Source organism: Bombus affinis, chromosome 5, assembly GCF_024516045.1.
Source record: "Bombus affinis isolate iyBomAffi1 chromosome 5, iyBomAffi1.2, whole genome shotgun sequence".
NCBI classification, from domain to species: Eukaryota; Metazoa; Arthropoda; class Insecta; order Hymenoptera; family Apidae; genus Bombus; species Bombus affinis.
In genome coordinates, this window is record NC_066348.1 from 6,396,844 (window position 1) to 6,413,924 (window position 17,081).

Below are 17,081 nucleotides of genomic sequence, written 5' to 3' on the forward strand. Positions count from 1 at the left end.
ATTGGAACGCGATTTTTGTGCAAATTCATATTTTTGGCTTAAATATAATTAAGAAAATGGCACCTCGGTAGATCATCATTTTTCCTGGTAGCTATTATAGAAAGCACTATAATTTGAATATTTTACATATTTTTTCATATCATGTACATCCTGTGCAATTTTGCATTTTCAAATCTCCTATAAATGTATAAAAGTCCGTAGGCTAATAATAATATATGATTTTCTCGGAACGTTAGCTATTCACGTGATAGAAGAATTGGGATATTATACTCAATTTGCAACACATTAACCCAGCATCCTGGGTTCCGAAGAGGTCAGGTGCTAGCACGTGACGAAAGGAATCACGTCAAAACAGCGAGCAAACGTACAATTCCACGGTCACGTTAACGGAACTGACGCAAACGCGAGCGATGATTACGAATTCAATTAGAGTCCACGCTTTTTTTTTTTCTCTCGTCGAACAACGGAAACTTTTTATCCACGACGCATTTGCGTGTCTCTCCTCGATGTTCGAGGTTCGGTCATAACCAGACTGTCGGTCTTGTTAGGCTTCCATCATTTCGTTAAGCAATCTCGATGATTGGATGACTCGATAGGTCATGATTAACGAAATCTTTTTTGTAATTTATAGTCCTCGTCTCGTTGCCGAAGACGGATCACTTCTTTTAATTTATTCATATCGTGAGAAGACGCGCTAAGTGAAAGTTATCTCATATTGAGAGGAAAAAAGAGAAAAACAAAAAGAAAGAGAAGAAATTATTCTTTGCAAAAAGTATTATGGAATTATAATTTGCACTAAAATTCATTTACATATTTCTTCTATTACATGGGTATTCTTTAGTGAGAAAGCTATTTAAATGCAAAAAGCAGATATTGTAAAAGGTTAAACCGCGAAAATGCTTCTTTCGTTTATAGAAACAGATAATTAATTTTGCGTTATACAATGGCCAGTGTTTTAACAGGCAAATGCTTACATGTGTAAATTCAACTAATTATATTACGAAAAGTTTTATTTCTATTTTTTTTTTATAGACAATTTATCAAATGTTCTTGTATAGACAAATTGTAAAGTATCCAGGAAAAGAAAATAATATTTTTTTCTATGGTGTAATGTTTAAAAATATAATTTTTTTACTTTTAGGTATTATGAATATAGAATGAGTTGCAGATTTTTAATTGAATCGTAAGCTGAATTAAATTGAATTTGGTATTTCCCTATTTATGTAGTCGACACTGTATGTATAATATTGTTTTAAGTTTACGATAACTGTTGCTGCATAGTTTACTGCTCCGTTGCACGCTGACTGATTTATTTTGAATACCTCTGAACTTCCGAGCATGACTTAAACGCACGAAACCAGGAACGGAGATTGACCTTTTATCTGAATCGTACTGACACAGATTGACCTTTGAATATTATAAAATCTCATAGCATATAATAGTGAAACAAGATTTAGTCATACATTGACAGATAGATAAAAAGTTTGCTTTCAGATTTCATGTGTTCTTTAATTTGTTAGAGATAACTCGACGAAATAAAGTGATCGTTTTTGTTTAATACATTTAATGAACTGATTTTGAGAATCTTTATCTTCCGTATTGCATAAGAAATACAAGCTTATTCATTTTGAAACCCTGACCATCTGTAAATATGTCGAATGTTTTTATTGTTTCAATTTTACGTAATGATACCCTTGTTAAAAGACAAACAGGATGTCCTTCCTCCCAGCAACGAGCAATTTATTTTCTTTTTAAAAATAAACTGTACAAGATCTTTTTAAGACACCCATTTATTTGAAGAATATGTTAAAAAATAAATAAAGTATATAAAATAGTTTATCGTTAAAAATTCATTGGTATATTATATATTAATTATATGGCATATTTGTCAATCTTTCCTTAAAAATCGAAAAATGATTAAAAAGAACGTCTTCATATCGCGATAGATATTTATAAGTGAATCAAAAACGTGTTCCATTCATGGTTTGCTTTCAACATTTCTGTGATACGAAGTGTAACACTTTATCGATCGACTACAATGCCAGTCAAATAAAAGAAAATACATATACAAGAGTTACAAAATATTCCTATCAGCTTTTTTGTAAAGTCGTAACTCTGTTACGTATGCGTATAAATTTCCTGAGATTTAATGAGCAGATTCGAAACGAACATTGCAATTTGCGTGACACAAGGAAACGCAATTAATTGTCGTTCGCTTCTGTCGAATGTTGTTCGTATCGTTTCGGAGTATTAGCCGATTGTTACCTAACCATCACGCAACCGGAAAACGAAGAGTAAAATTATATAACACAATTACAAAAAGGAAGGCGAAATCGTGACTTAACATATCAACATCTGCCGATGTCCCTTTGTAAACAACTGCAAAACGAATGACATCGCTCGTTGTGCTCCAAACAGTAAACCAAAGATAAAAATTACTCGTATAACTAAAAATCAATAAATATATCAATTAGTGCAAAGTATACGAAAAGGAGGAAATAAAACGCTGGTTTAACAAACATAAAGATTTTACAATGAGTTACCAAAATTAAACGAATTTAAACTTCTTGAACGAGTTTAAATGTCTTTGGTGAAATTCAAATATATGAAAATAATATATATACAAAATAAAATACAAAAATTATTTCATGTTCATTTTTCTAAAAAAAAAAAAAAAAAAAAAAAAAAAATAATAATAATAATAGATAAACGTAAAATAATTATAATCGCGTACAAATGTCTGCGAATATTTACGACTACAAATTTCCACGCTGACTAATCAACCCGATAAACAGCTTTCTTTAACCTTCGGCAAAAGTCCGTCGATAAAAGGTCAAGACCTTTTCCATGGCAAATTGCTGAACGAGCAGTGGAATCTTCTAAGATTAGAAATAGACTTTGAGAGGAAATTTCGAGTCTGATCTTATGGTTAATGAATGACAAGACATGAATCCCACTTGAAATACGATTCAGTGGCAGTGTGTACGGTTGTCACGCACGTGCGTGGCCTGCTATCAAGGCAGCGCGCGTCTACGCTGCAACGTAGGCATTGCATTTAACGTCGCATCGTGGCATTGTGCTGTACTTGGCCCGGCCATGCAATCGCCGCGTTATGTAATTCCTAGGGATGGAAACAACAGACAACACACACAATATTGCAGGTCATACAGCCGATATGACTGCATTTTACACGATGATCCGTCATGTATACGATTTATCGAATTGATTCGTGGTATTTTAACCAAAGCAGAGATTGATAATTAAAGGATAATCTTCGAATTATCGTTGGACAGACAAACGTTTGGAAATTTAGTAACTTCTTGAGTTTAATGTCACGTCGGTAAAGGAATACAAAAGAGTAGTGATTTCTAGGTTCTTCATAGCAGTGACGTACAATTGTACTTGTATAAAACACGACTGAGATGACGAAGAACTTGTGCAATTTGGCTCGTGTAAAGTGGAGGATGTCTCGAAGACTGACACACTGGAATTAATCGAGAAAAACCGCTTTTTCTTGTTTACGAGCATCATATGATCTATAGATTAAACTGTATAATTATTTACATTTATTCGCTTCCTAAAAATCTGTAAAGGTAGCTGGGTTTACAACATTCAAATAATAGATGACATGGATGGTACAATTAAGATAAATGTACATTTTATTTCAATTAAAATCCCTCACTTCTGGAAACGTTCAAAGTTCGTCGCACCAACTTTGTACAGGGAAAAGATTTAATTTCATCGTTCCCTTTGGTAAAGAGGAAGTCACACAAGGTCGCCGGTGACACGAATACTTGGTAAATGCTGTTGATCGACGGTGGTAAATATGGCCGTGAAAATAACCGAGGGAATGATATGCACATTTTCCGCGATAATTGTAAGCCAGTTACGAAAGCCTCTATATCAGCGTGAGCGTATTTCGTGCGCCGCGTTGGTGACATTTCAAGAAGTTCAAGATCGCGTGAAATAAAAAAGTCTTCTTTCATAGGCGGTGCTCATGCAGCTACAGTACTACGCAAAACTCTTGGACTTTCCTTGGGCTCTGCAAAAATTCATGTACCTTAGTAATCTCATAATGGCAACGATTATCTTTTTTAAGAAGTTTGTTATACAGAAACGAATCTTTAGATATCTTTTTTATGGTGTTAATTCTTCATGACTTTTCCTGGGGTCTAACAAACTTTTCCAGAAATATTTCGATAAATAGTCAATAGTGTTTTAAGTTTTCCAAATATAATGACAACATATGACACAACTTATCTTTGACAGAAATTAAATAATATACTAACAACAAGCTTAGTGTAATATCAGTTACCTTCATATTTCTTTATAGAAAGAGAATATCTCCATTTAGTCGGGGGCCAAAAACTTTTGCACAGTACTGTATGTCGAACAGCATGAGGTATGCGTGTGTTATGTAAATCGCGATTCTCTAACGAGCGGAGGACATTGAAAGAATTCTGGTTTTGCAACACTGTTGCTCGCACGATGTAGAAATACCTGTCGATGTGCTTCTGTCCACCCGCCTGGAATGCTATCCGATACTTTTTTAAACACATCCATATTGTTCAATGGACTGATGGCGAGGTATGGCATGTTTCTTCGAATCATCGTCTGATATTCCCGCCAGTAATACTCGTAATGTTACGAAATAACTCACTGATGTTAGGAGAAGAAGGATGTTGCTGGAGTTTACAAGGTTGCATTTGTTGGGTGAAAGCTAATTGATCTTAGTGTCTAATGACTAACGACTATATTGTGGTTGTTTATGTGTTTGTAGGAAAGAATATTTAAAGATGCAAACATGTACAAAATGTATGCAAATCGCTATTTAGGTTCTTTATCTTTAGTTACATTTATAAAAATATAAATTTACACAAACATCCATAATCTATTAATACCACTATACATCAAATTAGAATTTCTGTTTCGAAATTCTTCCGAACAAACATCATAAAAATAAGAAACTGCTGATTACTAGAAACTGCTAATTCCGAATCTGCATATCAATCAGATTTCTTCCAATCAAAATTCATGTATCGTGTTTCAGATAAACAAAAACAAAATATCTTTCGATTCTATGAAACTAACAAAATTTTACGAAATATTCAGCGAATAAATTCATACATCTTGTAAGTAGTATAAATAGTAAGTAGTATAAATATACCGATAATTGTTTATATAGATAATTAAAATGTCTAGTAAACAAATTACCATTCAATGCGAGACAAAACCTTTTCAACAATATGATTAGAAGTAACTGTTTAAAAATGCATTCCTGTCACGCATTAATCTTTCTTTAAAACGGAGTCAATTAGCTTTTAGAAATCGACAAACATTTTACCTCGAAGAATCGAACGTCGAACGAACTAACGAATACGGAAATGAGACGAGCCGGAGAACGTCCGTCGTTCTGTGCATTGAAAGCCGGGGAACTCCGAAGCTAGAGGAGATATTAATGAGAAAGAAATACCGTTTCCCGTGATGTAATTAGCAATGTAAAGGCAGTGGCGACAAGACACGCACAAGGGAGGGAAAGAGGCAACAAAAACGAAAGAGAAGAATAACCAATTGGCTTCTGTTTCTTTCCATGCGCAATCGTCGATAAACTTATCGCGTCCTGTTCTAGGAAATTCGACATTTGCAATTTAAACGGGTTTAGTACGTTTCGACTTTCGCGAGTAGTATATTATCTGATAGAGGACTTTCCTGAATACGTTCCACGTCACGTAAATGATCACGTTAAAATTACCATTAAATGAACAGAATAAAGTTTTATATATATAAATTATATATCATACAGAATATATTAAAAGTGAAATAAAGAAGATTAATTGGCAAAGAAGAATGAATGTTGTGCAACGAAGGTCTCATGATGATCATGGTCGAGCAAACGAACGCTCACTTGTGTATCCACTCGATTCGCTTTGAAATTTTAAATCTTGGAAACGGCTAGGTAAATCTGAAACTATCGTTTCTAAAAACTCAGACACTGCCTCGAAGGTCTTCTTATTCATAGAAATTGATTATTCATCGTTTGTGTGTACATTTTTATGGGTCTTCTTTTTTTTAAGGAAAATTTTATAATTCAGATTATAATGCGAAATTTCTAAATATATTTTTTATCTTTCATCTGAAGATATTATTTAGCAAGTCAGATTTCAATTTGAATGACACTTTTCTCAAACTGCTTTCAACATATTTGCATCACAATAGTCGCATCGTGGACTTTTGAGTTCTACGTTCGAGGACGAAATATCGAAGAGATTAGCGATTCATGACCATGCTAGAAAACGAACGAAGGGGAAGTCTCATGCATTTAACGTGCAAGAACGTTATTCGTCATGTTAAGCGGCCGCGACATGTTTCCTTGTAGCAAATAATCGTTTCTCTGACGTGTGCCATGTTTACAATACGAAATACCATTTCACGCTTGTACGATTTGTTACGAAATGAACTGTTAAAGAAAAAGAATATCTGAAGCGGCATGTAGCGTCAGCGCGACTTTTCGACCATCGATTATGCATAATGTTCTCGTGGTATATGAAAACAATTTAGAAGACGTTTACGTAAAGAGGTGGAAAAAATGCAGATTATGGTATAAGAATTCCTTGCAAATTTTACGCGCAGCAATCATATGCGATGACTAATTCGTGATTTTTTTATTTAGAGAAGAGAAAGAGGATAGATTTTATGCAGTGCGGTGTTTTATTGGGAAATTAATAAATGAAGAACTATCACGGTAATAAAATTAAACGGAAGAAATGAAATGATAAGGAAGTATAATAGAGAAAATTAACATTGACTTACAAGCGAAATAAAACATGAGCCGTCTACAATCAGAATTATCAGAGTATCTAAAATGTATCATTTCCTGGGAATGACATTATCTTGCAATAAGATCTCTCGAATGTACTAGATCATAATAATTAAATCCATGATAGGATGAAATTTAATTTAGCATTAAAATCATCTAAGGCTATAATTAAATTAACAGAAGAGAAATTGAAATAAGAGGTACATGAATAATATACATATAATACAATAGCTTATACTTTACAGAATATACTTATACTTTACAAAAATTTAAATCGCCACATATGCATTAAAATAAATCCTACGTGTAAAATTTCTATGAATAATTACGAATTGACCAGTTTGATTGGTAGTTCTAATATTAACCGATGAATAATATCCGAGCAATATTAAAATTGAAATTATTTATACATTTATAATAATATTTTAATATAATTGTAACAATTAAATTATATTTAATTTCATCGGTTAAAATAACATTTTCTATCCACATCATCCTCCAGCATTCCATTATTCGATAGGTACATACTCATTCTTTTGGCTTAGCTCCGAACAGCTTTTTGTATGGCGTTAGAGCGTCGCGACGACGTGCATTCCCGAGGGCGTTCTTTCGCGCGGTTTTAGCCCGCGAGCCGTAGAAAGCGGAGAAATAGGAAGTCCACGCACGAGAACAGCCTTCCACGATAGATTTATGTAACGCATGACAGCCGTGTCACGAAGAAAACAGCCTCGGAAGCGTTTTATGTAACGGTAAAAATATCGATTATGACACCGATAAATTTGCAGTGGCAGCGTCACGTTGTTGATCTATCGTGCAGTTGCGTTCCACCGGACTTTTCTCAAAGGTTCGATTTATTGTCCCAGGATAACGCTATCGCCCATAAGTACTTTGACACTTCCAAGTCATTTTAGATATAGATATAAAATACATTTCAAGAATGAAACATTTCCATTTAATTTGAACCTCTGATCCTATCTCAAACGAACAGCGTAGAATTAATAAATATTGACAAAAACAGTAATTAATACTAATTAGTATAAATAAAAAAGTAATAGGTGGATGAACATTGATCCTGCGCTAAGTGCATTTCTAAGTTAAGTGACTTTAAGTGTGTCCGTTCAATGTTGACATTTTAGAACGATCGAAAACTGTACTTTCAGTCGTACTGTAAGCGTTTATATAAATTTTACGAAATGTCATTCATTATAGATAACATGGAATTAGAATTATGCAAATATATTTCGTATTTCAGTGAAATTTAACAGAGTGTTCGATCTCACGTGTACCAAGAGGTAAAAAACTAGTGGTAGAGAAACTTTTTTTAACCTTAATTTTGAGGATATAACAAAAATTATCGATCTTCTAATCGAATTATGTACATCAGCTGTTTAAATACTTATAAATGACAATGCACCTGACATCGTAGTCCTTTCAATGAATGTAGCACGTAACTCAAGATCGTGACGTGTATTCAATAAGATTGCTGATTTCGACATTGCCGCGTGTGATCGTTTGTTTATGAAGCTTCGTGATCCGGAAATTGAGATCCGAATTTGCGTTTTGTAGATGTGTGTGATGGATTCTTATCGTTGGTAAATCCTTTAACTGACTACATTGTAAATAAAGAATATTTTAACATATCATTCGATCGAGATTGTGCAAAATTCGACGAAGGTAGGCGAGGCCTCGTTTAAAGTAATTGATCAGGAACCAAGATACGAAGCAAAATGACGTTCATTCATAACAGGCAGCTTTCCATTTGTAACGGGAGCATTTCTAGATGATGTTGACAATCGTCCAAAAATTGGTACACGCAGATAAAGACGTTGGGAAAGATTCGTTCGAATCAGGAAGTTATCAATTTGAAGAAGATGATAATAGAATTGGCTTCTTTCTCTAAATAGAGTTATTTTCGATTTTTGTTATAATTCTGATTTCCTTTTGAACTTCATTGGCTACGAGAGTATAAGCAATTATTATTCTTTAATTAGTGTTTTATTTTTCATCGGCTTTAATTTTATTATGCTATGTACAAAGCATTAACGTTATAAATAATAATTTCTAATTTGCTATTTATTCGAATATCGAATAATGAATTGTAAGTACATAAATTACGAAGTTACATAAATTTAAATTGAACTGTTGTGCTACGGTAGTCTATAACAAGTGGTAATTATCGCTAATAACTAAGATAGTCGGTACGACATTAAAACAATAATTAACAGTTTAACGCGTATATACTTTCCAAAATAGAAAACTGAGCAGGCTTTTCGCTTCCTATACGTACATTATCAGTAGTTTATTATTATAGCTTATTATGATATGTTCTATAATATATATACTATTTCAGTATTGTATTCAAAAATTCAAGAAAATCGAAGAAAATATTCGGTAACGTAAAAGTGGTATCTAATATGTGCAATAGATCTTTAATTCATAACAAATATTTTATCAAAATCCACATGAATCACACAAAAGCTAAAATGATCAACTTATCTAAATAAATCGTTAAGCACTGATACTAATAAATTAAGAAATTATGAGTTGTAGAGTATATATTTCTACTGTGTAAATAATATTACAATTTTAAATCGAATAAGGAAATTAACTGACTTATGGACTGTTACTTGGTTTAGAACCTGTTTATCATAGTCAGTTTATCAATTATTATTACACGAACAAACTTGTTATTTATTTGAGACGTATAAATGCGAAGTAAATATTTAAAAATGTTCAAGAGTAGATATAGACGAAAAAATATATAAAATCAAGCGTGAAACATACATTATGTTCAGGAAATATTTCATTTAACTTCAGTTTCTTCTCAGTATCTAGAAAAATATATATTTGCTTAATCATTCTCAGTCTAAAATTAGACTATAAATATTCATAACCTATTTATACAGCTCAGGTTAATGATATCTAAACCTTTTCTAACTTTCTACTTTTTAATAAGAAAATTGCATAAAATATTATTAACAATATTCTACTAATGTGTCAATTGTGCAAAAGGACACACATACTAAAATTGAAAAATTAATCAAAAGTCGACTCGCTAGACTTTTAAGTGCCTTCTATAAAGTCGAAAGGAATCACGAAAGCATTAGAAAGAAGAAAGACATCTTCTTCAGTTCCTTCGAATCTGTGCGTTCTAACGGAACAGCATCGCGTCATGTCTGACTTTCACACGCCTCGTACCACTTTCCGTGTCAGCAACAGCAAGTAGAAACGGAGAAATGGCAAAGACTAGCCAGCAGCTGCAGCAGTAGAAACAGCGACTGCAGTACGAGACGGGGTAGGCGAAAGCTCGGCTCTCGAGTACGAAACCCGAGACCTTGAGTGCGTGCACTCGTGCATCGGTACGTCCCTGAGCCGCAAACAGGAACACAACGATTATCCGGCAAATGAATGAAATCGAGTGAACTGGTTCACCGGCGTACATACGCGCGCTACTGCCACCGCTTCGGATCGCTGCGGATCCACCTTAAACCAGAACCACTTCTTCGTGAATGACTATGCACGGCATGGTAGGCTCGTGCTCCGCACCGAATTACGCAACGGAGTTAACCGGCTGTCGTACGATCATTAATCTGGCTGATCACGTGTCGTCGGCCGCGTCATATTAGTTTTGATGCGACGCGTGGTGGCTTTCGAATGAAAAATTGCTGCTTCATCGCTCGAAGTCGGATCATATAAGGTCATAGGACTCGGTGTCAGTGGAAAATTTCTGAATAAATTTCCTCGCGTGAGATTTTAAAGAATTCTTTTTTCTTCAAAGAATTAATATTTCTAGTTTTGGTTTGTTTTTGAGTATTGTCTAAAGTTGTGGCTTGTTTTCAGGGTTGTAGGTTAGATTATCATAACCGAAAAAGAATCGACATTTCTAAGTTGTGGCTTGTTTTCAGGGTTGTAGTTAAGATTAGATGGTACTGAATTATGTGAACTTTTATATATAGAAAATGTCCAAATGGGCGATTTTGATGGATTTTTAAGACAGTATATGAACTTTGGCTTTTTCTTTCGTTTCGCTACTTGGTATTTTTTCAGCTTCTGGTAGATATTTTGTCCGGTCAATTTTCCATCTAAGCTAAACTGTGAATTTGACATTAAACGAAAGTATCTCAGTGTTTGTAATGCGTGTTAATTATAATTCCATCGAGGATTAATTAATCCCATTGTGTAAACATCTCGATTAACCTGCATTTGGATTAACCCGAGCGAATTGAATAATAGAGTATTGACTAATTACTTCGTCTTGAGAGGATGAGGTCACGATTCATTCCTCGTCGAATGACCGAGAAATAACGTTGCTGTTGGTGTGGCAATAGTATCTTATAGTACGTCACGCTTTTATTTAGCTCGATACTGTCAATGAAATTTCCCAAAATCGATCTTGTCATATTACGGTTGCGGTATGAAATCAACAGCGTAAATAACAGAGTTCACAACCTTTTCTATCAACATCCATTACATCACTGACCATAGGTATTAAGAATGACTTATGAACTTGTGATAGAAAATTTCGTGTGTATTTTATCATAAAGTAAACATTAGTCACACATTAATAATTAGAAGCAGTGCTTATTACCGCATATTGTAGGTTCCCCGTTTTTCTAGAACATTGCATTATCTGCCAACGTGCATACTATAATTTGCAGTCGTAAAAGCAGTATATTAGGCAGATCAAGGAAACCAACAGATATTTTACCCGAGTGATTATTTTAAACAATAGTCATTCATTTCTTAAAAAAGATATTGCAGAAAATCTAACTTAGCTTACCTAACACAACCATAATGATAAAAAACATATAGAAAATTCGAATCAAAATCTCGTCCCAATATTATATCGTGTAACGTTAGAACGTCATTTTCGTGATGTGAACCGACATTCATGTTTGATTCCCAATGTTCCGTGTCATGACCAATTCATGTGTTTGTTACGCAGCGTTTAAATCATAATTAATTATATAGCAATTCGATAAATAAGCAGCACATAGCTCACGGGTATTTGTCGGCGTTTGCTCGTTGAATTCGTAATTAGTTGCAATTACAACATACATAGTGCAGTATTTCCCAATCGATAAGCGAAATCAGGGGCCACGAAGGAACTGGGAAAAATGGAAATTGTTTTTCAACGGGGGAAAACCGGAACTGGTGGACTTTTTGACGCGAGCGCGCGCACGTTATGGCTTTGTTCGTGATGTGCAATTTCACGGCCGTGACTGGTCTGTGTAGGTCGCTGATAAAAGCTTTGCGCTATCGCCAGCGGTCTTCGCGTCGCTTATCGCCGTGAAAAAGCCCGAACGGCTGACGAATGACTGAATTCTGCATTCGCGAGAATTTTTGCACTCCTGTCGTTTCAAGTTTCCATTTCGACAAATTCATGCTGCTGGAATGCTACGCGAACGTCGTAACTTATACCATCGAATGGAAATTTGGAGTCGCATATCTATGTTTGGAAAAGTTAGTTCTATTTCGTTCAAACTTGTAATTTCAGTTTCATATTTGGAAAATTTAAATGGCTTTTCAATTTCAAAAAACCACAGTTTATCATTTGGAAAATTTCGATTTACATCTATAATACAATAAAATAGTTCATATTAGTAATTCCCTTGTGGCTTTAATTTCCACTATGTTGTGGATGTACGTACCTACACCTTTTCATTTTTATTTAAGCACTAAATATTCAATAATAAAGAAATGATTAAAAAATGTCAGTCCGAGATATGATATACGAGATACAGTTTTCAATTACGCCATTGTTCGACGATGTATAGGAAATTCTATAGAAGAGACGTCAATCGAATTAGATCGTTCGAATCGATACAGTGAAACGAGTTCTTCAGATAAGATACGCGTATCGATCAACAATGTTAGAGTTTGTGCTGTACACTTGTGCTTCGATAGAATTTACCCGCAATACCATGTGGAAACGTTCCCTCGTGGAAGTGTTTACTTTTATAATAACACTATCGATCTTTTTACGCGATGTCAAACAATATTGATCATACGTGAACATAGAAACAAAAAAGGTATTATAGATATTGTTCCATAGAGGCTCAGTAATGACACTCGCTAAAAGACCTAATCTTATCATGAAATCAAAGAAAGATTCGAAAACTTGATCGAAACGTCAATCAAACGACAAATTTTTAAAAAAATGTTGGATAATATTTATGATATCTGTAAATATGCTTACAATATTGAGCTTTTGGAACTAGCTAATAAAATTTCAAAATATTTATAATACACACAACGTATTCACAGAAAATTTACATAAGCTTTCGAGCACTTTCGTGATATTATGTGCACATACATATGTATGCATACAAGATATAAAACTATTGATTGGCTGGTGTAAATCCTATTTAAATACATTTCCTATTATTAGAAACATTGGAATATCCTGTTAATATTATACTTGAAAGAGAATTGTGAACAGGGAAAGTCTATTGAAATTTATTTGTGCTAATTATTATTTGAATTGGATGCAGTAAATTGAGATTTCTTCCGTATAATACTGACGTCTTTAAATAAAAAAAAAAAAGAAATAAATAATTGCTTATAAAATAAGGTTCGGTCGTCACTATTCTCGTTTCCTGGCAAACTATGAATATGCATACACGTGGAAATACGATGTTCGCACGCGCGAACTCACGTTATCGCATTCGCCTGAGCTCGCGCACATCTCGCGCAAATATTTGACTTCGCTCGATCGGAATGTCTTTCCCGTCGTTTCTTGCCACGAATTTTCACAAAACCGTATTTTTATCGCAAGCACGCCAAGATCTGAGAAGGACACGTACGTTTCATCAAATTCCTCGGCAACGAAAGAGAGTGAATGGAACGTGGATTTTTCCTCGACACACTGGAACGAATCGCGATATTCAGGAATTGTTTGTCCTTCGTGAAAACGATCGCAGCTCGAACGGCGAACTTCGATATCGATTGTTGTAACATCAATTTGAAATGAATGTGAACTAAGAAAAGACGTTCCTGTTTTTTTTTTTTTTTTTTTTTTAAATATTGAGAAGATCGGAAAAATTTATTCAAATATTAGATCAGATAATATAAGCAAGTATATTTATAATATTAAATTTGCGTATGTTAGAATAATAAAACAAAAATTAGCATGTACAGTGGCCAGCATATAAATAGGAGCATTTTGTTTTACCAATTTACTAAAATATGTATTGTTTTTATGTAAACTGATATTGTCGTATTTTGGAACAAAATATTATGACTTAAATATTCAATGAATACACTGCATTAACAATAATTAACAATAGTTAACAATACGTCTGAAATATACGAAGAAGAAATAATTTCAGTTCGTTTGTCAGAATTACTTGCACCTATTTTATTGTCTAATTATATACATTTTAATATTATACATTATATATTATTATATTGTTATATGGATATTATTTATAATATCCAGATTTCCGTATTTTTATTGATCTAGCCAGCACGATATTGTAAATGAATGAAGAGACTTCTACAAAACATTTCCCATTATTTTTGATTTCTTTGAAGGAACAGAAATATCTCTCTTCAAGAAATATTTCATTTCACGAATCTAGAAAACCTCGCAAATAAGACTTTGCTAAGGAAAACTGGTCACAAATCATCGCCGCGGATTATCATACAATTCTGTATTACTTCTCCTGTAATCGTATTTCACAAAATAAAATTATAATATGTAATAAATGAACTGCTTCGATAAGTCCATTAATCTCGATTAAGCCAGATAACCGTATGTAGAAAACGGAAATTAAGATGGAAAATAGAATTCGTATCGCTTGGTAGGAAGTTTTACGGCTCGATCGCAATATCTCACTATATAGTTCAATTCTGTTCATACACGTGCCACGAGGTCAGTCGTAAAACGGTGCTGGAAGAACGTTAGCTTGTTACGCAAAATAACGACGAACGAGCGAACAAGCGAGCGAATACTAATACGAGTATTTTCAACTGGTTGGCCGTGACCACGAAAAGCTTACCTCTGGAAAATAGAAACTGGCTAGCAGCCTGGCGCCTTCGTATAAAAGACAAACACGATTATCGGCCCGGTTATCGGTGGCTATTAATCAAGTCACGATTCACCGGCGTACTGAAGTTGCATAAATTTTTACGCGAACGATTACATACGTCCAAGAACGATTAATTTCCTCTAACTTTAGTTACGTGGAAGCGTACAACTGTTCTTCCTGCTTCTTGTCTTTTTCTATCTTTTCTGTGTTTTTCTTTCTTTCCTCCTTCTTTAACACTGTCAATTAATTCGTTAATTATTTTCTCTCCTTTTTATGACGAGTGACGAGAATAGTTGACTTGTCATTTACGATCAACTTATGTCATCAAATTACATTTCTGAATTAACATTCCACCTTAATTCGTTTTTTAATATCGTGGCTATGGAAAATAATTCGAAGGATTAATTTTGTTATTCCCCCATTATCAATTATACAATTATATGAAACCTCAAGAAATTATGATAAACTATAGCTTGATTATGATGCTTAATAGTTATCTCGTTCGTATTTATTCATCAGTGGATCGATTTCTACGTGATCACAAGTTAAGTGCTTGTAACGCTCGCAGATTAATTGCTGGACGTGTTCAAGGTGAAAATAATCGTGGCAATCGGAGAACGAATTATTTCCGTTTCTTTCACGCACAACGCGGTTGCATCAAGGAAACGAACTTTTCCGTTGCTCGTCTCGCAACCAGCTAATGTTTGCTCAGATCGTATCGCGATGCTATACGTTACTCAAACCGGTGGTCCGCAGTTACATCTGTAGGAAATGCAATTATGTATGTTATTTGCAATTAATTCATTTACAATCGTAATCGACTAATCTCGTTATTCAATCATTTTATTACAACTGATTGGCAAACCGAAGGGATTTTATTCAAAACTGTTGAAGTTATTTTCCTCCAAACATCCTGCTAAATATGTATATTCTACACCGATGTAAATTAAAATTCGTACGAATATTTATAAAATTGTATGAATATCTCCTTGCTGAAAATGCTTTTATCGTTGCAGTTTATAATAAGAAAGTAAATATACGAATCTTTTTCTTATTTGCTTAAATTATCCGCAGTATACTAACGAATAATACCAAATTATTTACACATACACAATACCAGTAGGCTGGTCAAAAATTTGACAAAACATCCGATAATTCCAAAAATTGTTCCAAAGTCGAATTCGTTGAGAAAAAACGAGCCTCTAATTCTTGAAACACTATACATTTCTTGTTACCAGGAGGCCAAGTCCTGAGGACTGCACCCTGTTAATCTGTCACCATGGGTAGTATCAGCGTAAGACTGTACGGTTGGTTTCCTGTTCGCGGCACGTATTATTGGATTATTGCGTTCGCGGGCTGTAACGTAAAAGTTCATACCGGTAATCCTTGGCATACTTAGACCGGACAGAGTCGCGAGCTACATGCTCGCTCTTAATCTCGGTCGAAAAACCTGCTCGAACAATATGCGCGACGGGTACATGTGTATTGTACGCCGGTGCACGCTAGAGCGTGTAGTACGTACAATGTTGCACATCTAAAGCAACTGCTCGCCTTCTTTCCTCCTGCTATACATTCTTATACCAGTGCTTCTCTCACGTTCCTGCTTCCTGCGTCAGAAAAATTGGCTAACCTGTTTACTGATGCAACAAAGGAAAGGAAAACCGAGCGAGAGCGTCCCGAGCGTGGAAACTGCCATAGAAACCGGAAGGAAGGCACACAGGGAAGGGGGAGTATGCCCGAGGAAAGGTTAAAATATGAAGCTATAAAAAACAACCTGGCTGTCGTATATTTAACTACGTCCGCTTGGGGAATGGCGGATCAATTTTGATGGTGGTTGAACCACTGGTTTACCTCATAAAAGAAAATCGGTGAGAATTATCTCCTAATGCAGGGGTTAGTGATTAAGGGGCAGGGATATTCAAGTTTCTGTGAGTCGATATGCAACTGGTACAAGGCAGATTATCTAATTAACATCTTATCTAATACTGTTCTTCTCTCTTCTTTTTGACCATTTCTGTACAATGGATCTTTGTGGTTAATGTTTAAGGGATTCATTCAATCAAAGGTAAAAGTAAGTAATTAGCGATAAATGTATGGAGAGGAAATATTTTTTCAAGCGGACCTGAAAAAGTTAATCGTTCTGAAATCACTGTTTCAAGTGGAAAATGATGATAGACTAAAATTCATGTCTGATATGTTAACAATTGGATACTTTAATCGCTTGTGTAAAT

The 17,081-nt window shown here is 34.4% G+C and overlaps 1 protein-coding gene and 1 long non-coding RNA gene across 2 annotated transcripts in view; one reads left to right on the top strand and one right to left on the bottom strand.

Moving 5' to 3' along the window:
* Positions 1 to 17,081, top strand: part of LOC126916658 (protein Tob1-like) — a 115,277-nt gene that overhangs the window by 40,999 nt on the left and 57,197 nt on the right. The window lies entirely within an intron of this gene.
* LOC126916676 (uncharacterized) lies at positions 3,642 to 4,940 on the bottom strand. Its single transcript, XR_007710702.1, has 2 exons — positions 4,316 to 4,940; positions 3,642 to 4,042 (listed from the first exon to the last, which is right to left on the bottom strand). It is a non-coding gene; the product is annotated as an uncharacterized LOC126916676 (long non-coding RNA).